Source organism: Lontra canadensis, unplaced genomic scaffold, assembly GCF_010015895.1.
Source record: "Lontra canadensis isolate GAN:19392208 unplaced genomic scaffold, GSC_riverotter_1.0 scaffold17, whole genome shotgun sequence".
Lineage (NCBI taxonomy): Eukaryota > Metazoa > Chordata > Mammalia > Carnivora > Mustelidae > Lontra > Lontra canadensis.
The window spans coordinates 23,158,146-23,170,195 of NW_022631011.1; the positions used below are offsets into that span (position 1 = coordinate 23,158,146).

At 42.4% G+C, this 12,050-nt stretch overlaps 1 protein-coding gene across 4 annotated transcripts in view; it reads left to right on the top strand.

Annotated features, from left to right (window-relative positions):
- The first annotated feature begins 1,348 nt into the window (after positions 1-1,348).
- Positions 1,349-12,050, top strand: part of ESCO1 (establishment of sister chromatid cohesion N-acetyltransferase 1) — an 80,119-nt gene continuing 69,417 nt past the window's right edge. For all 4 annotated transcript variants that reach the window (XM_032859786.1, XM_032859787.1, XM_032859785.1 and 1 more), the window contains exon 1: positions 1,349-1,451. The gene's annotated coding sequence lies outside the window, so the exon portion shown is untranslated. The remainder of the gene's footprint in view (positions 1,452-12,050) is intronic.

Sequence of the window (12,050 nt, forward strand, 5' to 3'; positions counted from 1 at the left end):
CCCCCATTAAAGTCATTTGGCATATGCTGTTAAAGTATATATATATTAGAGGGGCGCCTGGGTGGCTCAGTGGGTTAAAGCCTCTGCCGTGGGCTCAGGTCATGATCCCAGGGTCCTGGAATCGAGCCCCACGTCGGGCTCTCTGCTCTGTGGGGAGCTTGCTTCCTCTTCTCCCTCTGCCTGCCTCTCTGCCTACTTGTGATCTCTGTCTGTCAAATAAATAAATAAAATCTTTAAAAAAAATAAAATATATATATTAGAAACAGGGAATGGGAGTGGGGCATAGGCAGGTTTTTGCCAAGTAACAGTGTATGGCGATGTGGGCAATGGCTTCACCCATCAATAACTCTTGCTTTGGTTTTGAAACCACAAACTCTTTCTAGACAAAACTGACAAGCGGCTCAATAAAGTTTTGTGGAAGATGTATTGTCAGAAAATCAGGCTTGACATCAGGCTTGATAGACTTAGAGCACATTTTGATTGTATTTAGTTTCATAAAAACAGGTCAGTAAGGGGAGAACCCACGTATGATCATCTCTCTTCAGATTCTCAAAAGCACGAGTACCGGTTTTACCCAATCTCACAGTTCTGCAAATAAGAATAGCACAGTAAGCGTGTTCAAGAGTGTGAGAACCACGAATACTAGTGATTGAAGCCTGTGTTTTATCTTTACAGGCTTCGAAAAACCAAAGCTTTGTGTGAACACCCGCCATGACTAAATCTAATAGAACATCTACAAATTCTTGTCGATTCCCGTGCGCCCGCACACAAGGTGCAAAGTGTAAGGATAAGCTGAAGCCCTGGATTTTTTGGTAGCACTGGAGTGCAGGGCAGGGGAAGGAAAGAGAAGGGCCAATTGCCTACCGTTTTCTTTACACTGGCCCATGTCAAAGATTAAACGTATTTGAAATAGAGGTCGCAGAGAGCGCTACCCGCAACCCACAGAGGGACCAGCGGCGAAGGATTTCCAAGACAAAATTACCACAGCTGGAGGAGTGGGTGGCTTTATTAACAGACATCCCCGGGAAGGGCCAGCGGTCGCCGCCTGGGGGCGCCGCCGCTTCCCCACGAGGTGCCCACCCGCGGTGCTCGCACGCGAGGCCTCCCACCGCGCCTGCGCTGAGGGTGTACGCTGGCTTGCTTTTCCCCGACGCCAGCCGTCCCGGCCGGGGTGAAAAACTGCGTGACACGCAGTGAACGTGGCGGCCATCTTCCTCCTCTGGGCACGTCAGCGAGCCCGTGACGGCTGAAGAGGAGCGTTGCGCAAGCGCGACCAAGACGGTCACAGGTAACTCCCATCTGACGGGCGAGGCGTCGCCGTCGTCGCCGGAAGTTTGGCGTATCTGCGCCGCGAGAGAGGCGGCGGTCGCGGCAGAAGCGGCTGTTTCCTCATACCCGGATGTGAGGCGATTCGCTGGCTCGTGTTGGACCGTCGGCCAGGAGTGAGGAAGGTAGGCTAGCTTTCCGACGTCCCCGCTGCGTGCTGTCGCGCCTCCTGCGTCCTCACCTCCCTTCTGCCAGCCTCTCCCGAGAGCTGGACGACCCCCCCCCCCGCTTCCTGTCCCACCTTCTGTGTCGTTTTGCATCGTACGCCTCTTCCTACTCCCGGGGTCCGGGCTCCGGGAGCCCTTGGGAGGGAGTGGACGGCTCGAAGACACTGTCGATTGAGGTAGGCAATCAGCCTGCTCGTCTCGGGTGCCCAGTCGCCTCATCACCTGCCATTGCTGGCTGGGGTAGGCAGAGGTAATAAGGGGCCATGACCGAGGACCGCGGGTCAGGCCAGGGGTCTCAAGGCGGCTGAGAGGGCATCCAGAACCCGGAGGTGAGGTGTAGCATTGCGACTACTGGGACGGTGTCGGCGCTGGTCCGCAGGTAGCCCCCGGCCTTGTCCCCGCCCCCGGCGTCTTCTTTCCTTCCCTGCGTTTTCCCCGAGTCAGCCCCACCAGCCAACGCGCTTCTGCGGTTTCTGCGGCTTGCTTCCCTGCGGTCGCCCTGGCCGCTGACCCGGCCTGAACCGTGAGGTCTCTGCAGTCTGCAGGATGTGATGTGAGGATCTTGGAGGGGAGCAGTGGCCTGGGTCCAAGGTCATGGAGTAATTCAGCTTGGATCTGTAAGTCGGGGCCAGGTAGGGCTGCTCTGGAGTAGAAAGGGGTGCATTGAGGGCCATAGTGAAGTTTATAGGGATAGATGCGAGCGGAAGGGAATTGGATCCTGTGTCACTGTTCATAACATTATTTCCAACAGGGGTTTTGTTTTATTCAGGCAGAATGGGATAGCGAGTCCAAAAATTAGGGAGCTCTCCCACCCTCTCCCCATCCCCCAGCCCGCACCCCTCCCCCCAAATGTTGAGATCAGGAAACCCTGCTGCAGGTACTATATTTTCCGGGGTGGGGGCACGGGGAGCGCAGCGGGGAGGAGGAAGGAGTTAAATCTTTGTGCTTTGAGAAGTACCGCGAACCTTTAAGAGTTGAAATGGGATGCTTTCAGCAGAAAGTAATTGCAGCGCACAGTATTAACGAGCATTATCACATGAAGTTTCAGTAAATAATTAACCTTAACAAAAATCAATGAAAGTGATACTTGGTGGAATAGTAATATGGGGGGGGTTGTTTTTCGCCCTTTAATTTTAAAAGGCTGAGTAACACTGATTTCAGTTTAAAACCTGCTTGCAGTGAACTCTGGTATATTCAGTGTCTCTTTTTATTGGGTCCTTAGTTTCTCCTTTTTCAGTGGAATTATTTTTAATTTGAAGAACTTAAGAATTCTCATTATGGAATTAGATATGAGAGTAGGATGAAAAGTGCTTAAAAGGCATTTAATTTGGAAGCTGCAAATTCAGGCCTAGAGTATGTGAGGAAATGAGAAAATTCTATCAGACACTTACTCCTTTTAAGCAGTTATATACCCCTTAGATTAGATATGTGACTTTGGAAGTACCCTCTCTAGAACAAAACTTGCCTGGCTTATGAGCTTCTGTCCACCTTAATCATCCTGGCTCAGGAAAGTTTGCTCTCATTTCCCAGTGGTTAGTATTACAATTCTGTAGAAACAATAATTTTTTTTTTAACATCAAACTCCTACAAGGTTTTGTGTGAGGCATTTAAATCAATAAATTATGCTCCGAAAAGGAAGGAAAAAGGGCCCTAATTAATGAATGCCATTACTCCCCATTGCTGGATGGCCTTTTATAGCGTGGTAATTTATTACAGCACAGTCCGATTGTATTTATTGTAACAATGAAGGTAACTAACATTGCACAATTCAAAATAATGTTTTTTTAGTAGTTAAATATTTTTCCAGACTTTTTGGAGCAGGTTATGTTCCATATAGAGTTCTTTGATTAACCTTAATTGAAGGTGACCGGAAGTCTAGGTGGTATTTTGAAATCAACTCCAGTAAATCTGTTACAGTAGGTAATTCACTTAAGGACTACGTTACCCCTTCAGCAGCCCAGATTTTTCTGTGCATCTTTTGGCACAGGGAAAGTTCTTTGGTTCTATTTCTGCGTAAGTTCTATATTACAGCTGTATCATACTACTGTAGTTACTTCTGATGGAGAATTCTGTTAACTCGACCATCCTTTTTTCTTTTTTGGAAAGGCTATATCTTATGCTTATTTGCATTATAGTACATCGGAAGAAAGCAAGATTTATATCCTTGCTTTCTTCTGCTTACTTTAAACATCTATGGCTGCATGTGTGAGATTCACAGAGATGAAAACTCAATGTAAATAAAAGTGGGGTATTAAGTATTACTCTAAAGAAGCAGTTCTCAGACTTTTTGGTTAGGATTCCTTTACACTCTTAAAAATGATGTAGGACTCTGGGGCGCCTGGATGGCTCAGTGGGTTAGGCAGCTGCCTTCGGCTCAGGTCGTGATCTCAGGGTCCTGGGATCGAGTCCCGCATCGGGCTCTCTGCTCAGTAGGGAGCCTGCTTCCCTCTCTCTCTCTCTCTCTCTCTCTCTGCCTGCCTCTCCGTCTACTTGTGATCTCTCTCTGTCAAATAAATAAATAAAATCTTTAAAAAAAAAATGATGTAGGACACTCCAAGTAGCTTTTGGTTATATGGTTTATATCTGTTGGTAATCATTGTATTCTAAGTTAACTTAAATATATTAATTCATTTAAAAATAGCTAATAAACTAATTACAGGTTACATAAATAACATTTTTTATGGGAAAAAAACCTGTTTTTTTCCAAAACCAAAAAAACCCCCCCCCCCCAAAAAAAAAAAACCTGAAAGAATGGCAACTATTTTACATTTTTGTAAATCTCTTTAATATTTGGCCTAATAGAAGACAGCTGGTTTTCCTGTCAGTTTTTGCATTCAGTCATATGTTGTTCTGGTTGAAGCGTATGAAGAAAATTCAGCTTTACACCAGTGTGTTGGGAGGAGTACTTTAATGATCTGTCCAGATAATTGTGATATTCTTCTTTGATTCTACAACAAAACTCAAGTGGTAATTTCTTAAAGGTTAGTTGCAATGTGGAATCTGAAATTGCCTCTATATATTTTTTGTGCAGTGTTGTGTTAAACCATTGGTCTGTTTTGTGCTTTGATCTTTTTTTCAAGAATAATTTTGATCTAATGAACCCCCTGAAAGTATTTATGGAATCCTGACAGTCCCTATATCACACCTTGAGAACTATTGCTTTAATGTAAATAATTAAGTAGTTTAGAATTAATGTGGTTATTGAAGCTGAAAGGGATAATGATAATATGGAAATGAAGTTATCAATTAGTTAAGTGATAATTATTAGTATACTTAACAGGTGCAGCGTGTGTGATGTGCCAGGAGGTCTTCTAAGGATTTTTTTTTTAAGATTTTATTTGTTTATTTGAGAGCAGGCACAAGCAGAGGGAGGGTTGAGGGAGAAGCAACCCCCCCCGCCAAGCAGGGGAACCTGACAAAGGGGTTCCACCTGACCCAAGCCAAACACAAGCAGGGGGAGCGAGAGAGGGAGAAGCAGGCTTCCTGCTGAGCAGGGAGCCAGATGTGATGCGGGGCTCCATCTCAGGATCCTGGGATCAAGATCTGAGCTGGAGGCAGATGCTTAAAGACTAAGCCACCTGGGCTCCCCTGTTTCATGTTTCTTAAGTAAGCTCCAGGTCCCAACATGGGGCTTGAAATTAACCACCTGGAGATGAAGAGTTGCATGCTGTCTTGACTTAGCCAGCCAGGTGCTATCTATTCATTTATTTTTTCACTTTTTAATATTTTTGTTTATTTATTTATTTATTCAAGTAAGCTTTAGGTCCCAAAGCAGGGCTTGAAAATCACCATTTTGAGTTTAAGAGTCACAATATAGTTCCATTTTAGAGGATATATACTACTTAAATAACTTCTGTGAGGTTTTTGAGGATAGGGAATATGCCTAGCCTTGGCACCAATCACTGTATATATTTAAAATACATTGTCTTAGGACACCTGTGTGGCTCAGTGGGTTAAGCCTCTGTCCTCAGCTCAGTTCATTATCTCAGGGTCCTGGGATCAAGGCCCACATTGGGCTCTCTGCTTGGCAGGGAGCCTGCTTCCCCCTCTCTCTGCCTCTCTGCCTACTTGTAATCACTGTCTGCAGCAAATAAATAAAATCTTTAAAAAAAATTTAAAAGAATACATTGTCTTAGAATACTTCAGCACAGAAAATTCAGTTACTGAATAAAACAAATGCTAGGAAATATTTATTTATTTATTTTTATAGATTTTATTTATTTGACAGAGAGAGATATCACAAGTAGGCAGAGAAGCAAGCAGAGAGAGAGGGTGAAGCAGGCTTCCCACTGAGCAGAGAGTCCAATGCAGGGCTCCATCCCGGGACTCTGAGAATCATGACCTGAGCTGAAGTCAGAGGCTTAACCAACTTAGCCACCCAGGCGCCCCCAGGAAATTTTAAGAAGATAATCTTGTCAACATGAAAATTTGAAGTTTATTATTTATTTACTTTAAAGATTTATTTATTTGTCAGAGAGAAAGAGGGAGAGTGTGCATGCATGCACAAGCAGAGGGAACAGCAGGCAGAGGGAGAAACAGTCTCCTCACTGAGCCTGAGCAAGGAGCTCGACCTGGAACTCCATCCCAGGACCCTGGGATCATGTACTGAGCTGAAGCAGATGCTTAACCAACTGAGCCACTCAGGTGTCCTTTGAAGTTTATTTTGTTAAATCAGTTCAACTAGTATTTGAAAGTTTTAAAAAATTTATTTCTACTTATTTTTAATTTATATTATTATTTGTAAACATTTAATTATTTATAAATATTTATGTTTATATTATTTATAAATATAAATGTTTACAAATATATATTTATTTATATTATTTATGTAATAAGATTTTTATTTATTTATCTGACAGAGATCACAAGCAGGCAGAGAGGCAGGCAGAGAGAGGGAAGCAGGCTCACTGGTGAGCAGAGAGCCCGACATGGGGCTCAATCCCAGGACCATGAAATCATGACCTGAGCTGAAGGCAGAGGCTTAAACCACTGAGCCACTCAGGCACCCCTAGTATTCGAAAGTTTATCATTAAGGAAGTCATTAGGCTTTTTTCTTTTCTTTTCTTTTTTTAAAGATTTTATTTGAGAGAGCAAGTACTAGCCCGGAGAGGGGCAGCGGGAAAGAGAGAGAGGGAGAAGTATATTCCCCGCCCTATGTGAAGCCCAATGCAGGACTCCATTCCAGGACCCAAGATCATGACCTGAGCAGAAGTCAGATGCCTAACCTCACTGAGCCACCCAGGTGCCCTAAGTGAGACTTTTTTCAAGAACAAAAATAGATAATTTTCAGAAGACATATTTAGGCTTATTTTAAATATTTTATTTATTTATTTGAAAGAGATAGAAGGCACAAGTAGGCAGAGCAGCAGGCAGAGGGAGAGGGAGAAGCAGGTTCTTCACTGACCAGGGAGCCAGATGCAGGACTCTATCCCAGGACCCTGGGATCATGATCTGAGCTGTAGGCAGCCACTTAACTGACTGAGCCACCCAGGCACCCTAGGCTTATTTTAAAAGTTTGGTGCATATTAAAATCTTCGTTTCTTTTTCTTTTTCTTTTTTTTTTTTTTAAGATTTTATTTATTCATTTGAGAGAGAGCAAGTACAAGCAGGGGAAGAAGCAGGGAGAAAGGGAGAAGCAGACTCCCTGCTAAGCAGGGAATCAGAAGCGGCACTCGATTCCAAGATCTTGGGATCATGACCTGAGCTGAAGGCAGACACTTAACCATCTGAGCCATCCAGGCGCCCAAAATCTTTGTTTCATATTCATTTTTTGGTAACTGCTTTATGGTGCTATAACCTACCTTAATAGAGTTGAGGAGTTTTTAGTATATTAGTAGAATTATGCAACCATTGCCAATGTCTAATTTCAAAGATTTATTTATTTATTTGAGAGAGAGAGCATGAGAATGAACATGAACAGGACTGGGGGGTGGGGAGAGGGAGAAGTAGACTCCCTGCTGAGCAGGGAGCCTGGGATCATGACCTGACCTGAAGGCAGATGCTTAACTGGCTGAGCCACCCAGGTGCCCCTTCAATGTCTAATTTTAGAATAAAATTAGAAGAAGCCCCATGCGTATACTAGTATATCACTCTCCATTTCATTTTCTTCCTAGCCCCTTACTACTACCAGTTTATCTGTTATTATAGATTTGTCTTTTCTGGACATTTATATAAATTGAATCATATAATGTGTAGCCTTTTGTGACTAGCTTTTACTTAGCATAATGTTTTTAAGGTTAATCCATGTAGCTTGTATGAATACTTCATTCTTGTCTATGGCTAAATAACAGTTGATTACCTGTGTATACCACGTTTTCTTTATCCATTTATCAGTTGATGGACGTTTAGATTGTGTCCACTTTTTGACTATTACGAATAATGCTGCTGTGAACATTTGTGTACAAGTTATTGTGTAGATGTATTCAGATTCACTTTTGAGCTTCCCCAATATATTTTACATAGATATAATAGTACATATATATTTAAGATTTTATTTATTCATTTGACAGAGAAAGGGAACACAGGCAAGGGGAGTGGGAGAGGGAGAAGCAGACCCTTCACAGAGCAGGGAGCCCGACGTTGGGCTTATCCCAGGGTCCTGTGATCATGACCCGAGCTGAAGGCAGACACTTAACGACTGAGCCACGCAGGTGCCCCTGTTTTTTATTTCATAGCTGATCAGTATGTTTATTTTTGATGTGAAAGATGCAAGTGTTGTATAAACATAAGTAAAATGTAAAAGCATTCATTCTTTATGTACTCTTTCATCTCCATCTTTACCACTGTTGATGTTTTAATGTATATGCTTTTAGTGTATTTTCTCTGTTAGCACAGTTGTATATGACACATTCATTTGTCTCTTTCTTGGAAAATTACATTTCTGCAGTTTATATACCTTTTATTTCTAATGATTATCAAAATGCCTTTTTTGTTTTTTAAAAATTTTATTTGAGAGAGGGAGCATGAGCAGGGTGAGGGAGAGGAGCAAAAGGAGAGGGAGAAGAAGACTTCCTGTTGAGCTGGGATTCTGACTTGGGCTCAATCTCAGCACCCGAGATGATCACGATTTGTGCTGTAGGCAGACACTGAACCGACTGAGTCACCCAGATTATCAGAATTCTGTGTTGGTATTTTATTTTTCCTTTTTTGAGCATTTGGGCCGTTCTGGGTATTTTTGTAATGTAAATGTTGCTTTTTCAGAAAATCATTGCTGTCTGTTACATGGATTGCCCCTTTTTTTTCTGCCTTGGCTTTGTTTTCCTAATGTGGGTGGATGGTGGTGTAATGAATTGTGGAGAATGAACATAGTAGAATGACTGTTGAGTTTAAGGTGCCTTTAAGAAATCAGGACAGAAATGTCCAGTAGGCTGTTGGGTATCTGAGTAGCACTGGGGATGGAGATTTTGTTGAGGATATGAATTTGTATCTTTTTTTTTTTTTAAGATTTTATTTACTATTTATTAGGCAGATCACAAGTAGGCAGAGAGGCAGGCAGAGAGAGAGAGAGAGGAGGAAACAGGCTCCCCACTGAGCAGAGAGCCCGATGTGGGGCTCGATCCCAGGACCCTGGGATCATGACCCGATCCGAAGGCAGAGGCTTTAACCCACTGAGCCACCCAGGCGCCCCATGAATTTGTATCTTTTTATTTTTTTTTATTTTTAAATATTTATTTATTTAAGATTTTATTTATTTATTTGACAGACAGAGATTACACGAAGGCAGAGAGGCAGGCAGAGAGAGAGGAGGAAGCAGGCTTCCTGCTGAGCAGAGAGCCCATTGTGGGGCTCGATCCCAGGACTCTGAGATCATGACCTGAGCCGAAGGCAGAGGCTTTAACCCACTGAGCCACCCAGGCGCACCCCCGTGAATTTGTATCTTAACAGCTTACATGTAGTAATTAGAAGTATGTGTATAGAAGAAGTTATCTAGTAAGTGCCTTTTTTATAATGAGAGGACAAAACCTTGGGGAATGCTAATTTATAAGAGGTTGGTAGAGGAAGAGAATTTTAAAAATTAAGAAAGTTGTCCATGTCTGGCTTTTTTTTTTTTTTTTTTTTTTTTATGCTTTTGGCCCCGCCTAAGGCTTGAAATCATTACCTCCAGAACAAGAGCTGCCTGCTCTTCTTATTGAGCCCACCCGCAGCCAGGCCCCCCCCCCCCCCGCCCTTTTTTTTTTTTAAAGATTTTATTTATTTATTTGACAGAGAGATCACAAGTTGGTAGAGAGGCAGGCAGAGGGAAAGGGGGAAGCAGGCTTCCTGCTAAGCAGAGAGCCCGATGTGGGGCTCAATCCCAGGACCCTGAGATCTTGACCTGAGCCGAAGGCTGAGGCTTAACCCACTGAGCCACCCAGGCACCCTGGCTCCCCCTTTTTTAAAGTAAACTCTAACCCCAACATGGGGTTCAGACTTAGGAGGACCCCAAGATCAAGTCACATGTCCTACCAACTGAGCCAGCCAGGTGCAGCCAGGTCTAGCTTTTTTGAGTTTTAACTAATGTTGAATTTTACCAAATCACTGTTACCAGTCTATTGAGAATATTACATCAGTTTTACCATTTGTTTTTCTATCAGGATGACTAATTCTGAAGATAATTTTTGTGGTGGTATTTCTGCTTTTTCTTTTTAGGATAAGTATTACTTGATGATAGTGCATGTCTTGTTGCTAAAATTGTTGATTGGGGCTTATAGTCTATTTTTGGTTGTTGTTGTTGCTGTTATTACTAAATTTTTGTTCCCCAACCATATATGCCTCTTAAAATGAGTTGATCATGTTATCCACATGTTTTGGAACCATTTGTGTAATAGAGAGATTAAAGCTTTGAATGTTTGGAAAAATTTGGAAACATTTACTGAGATGAAGAAAATCCTTTGAAAGCTTTAGGTTTAGGAGGCAAGATTAGGAGTTCAGATGTTAAAGTTTCAGGTGTTTAGTAGCCCAATAAAAATCTCTCTCTGGGTAGTATACTTACTAATTTAATTTTTTTTTAAAGATTTTATTCATTTATTTGACAGACAGAGATCACAAGTAGGCAGAGAGGCAGGCAGGCAGAGAGAGAGAGAGGAGGAAGCAGGCTCCCTGCTGAGCAGAGAGCCCGATGTGGGGCTCGATCCCAGGACGCTGGGATCATGACCTGAGCTGAAAGCAGAGGCTTTAACCCACTGAGCCACCCAGGCGCCCCACTAATTTAATTTTTTTGTACTTGAATTATATTCTCTTGCATTTCTAGACTTAAAAAAATCTGTTCTGATTTCTTTGATTTATTGAGTCCGTTGGGGTAAATAATTTTCAGAACTTTAATTTTGGTGAGATTTTAAAATAGATTAAATTTTAAAAATGGCTAAAATCTTTATATGACAATAAAGCAGGTCTGTTGAAAGCCAGAATACGTTGACAGGCCTATTAAATGCCAGGATACATTGACATTGCAATAAAATTGGAGAATTTCAAAATTTTCAAACTAAATCTTCTGTGTTTTTAAAGCCAAACTGCACTAAAAGCCTTTCGGTGACAAATATCATTCCACTCCCAACCTTCCCCCATCTCCTAGTACCTTTCTCCAGAAGCTACCACTTTTATTCTTCTAGCTGTTACTCTTAGTATCTAGCTCTATATTTTTGATAGTATGCCATAACTGCTGTATTTTGATTTTTGAGTTCCAGATGTTACTTTCTGCCTCCATAGATAAAAATTTAACTCTCTTATTTTCTTCCCCTTATCCCCTTAAGAGAGTTCTATTTTGGTTACTGGTTAAGCCACTAGTGAGTGTTGTTATAACTATGTAATACTGGTCATTGCTGAGCTAAGTATTCACCTGTAACTGTATACCCTCCCCTTTTAATCTCCTGGAGTTAATAATTGCCTTGCTTTTCTTTCTTTTTTTCTTTTTTCTTTTTCTTTTCTTTTCTTTTCTCTCTCTTTTTTTTTTTTTTTGGGAAGATTTTATTTATTTATTTATTTGAGAGAGAGCGAGCACCAGTAGGGGGAGGGGCAGAGGCAGAGGGAGAAGCAGAAGCAGACTCCCCACTGACCAGGGAGCCAGATGAGGGGCTGATGCCAGTCTCCATCGTGGGACTCTGGGATCACGACCTGAACCAAAGGCAGATGCTCAACCAACTGAGCCACCCAGGCATCCCTGCCTTTGTTTTCTTTTGCCTAGTTTTTTTAAGACACCAGGGAAATTTTTCTCCCAAATGTCATGTGCCTGGCAGTAATATTTTTTATTCTCTAAATGAAGCCCAGTTGCTTTTCTGTGTATATCTCTACTAGCCTCAAGGTTGTTTTGGGATTCTTCAACCATTACATTTCTTTCTTTCTTTCTTTTTTCTTTTTAAGATTTTATTTATTTATTTGACAGACAGATAACAAGTAGGCAAAGAGGCAGGCAGAGAGAGAGAGAGGAGGAAGCAGGCTCCCCGCTGAGCATAGGACTCGATCCCAGGACCCCAAGACCATGACCCTAGAGGAAGGCAGAGGCTTTAACCCACTGAGCCACCCAGGTGCCCCAACCATTACATTTCATTACAGATTGGTTGCTCTTTGGGCCTGTTCTCCAAA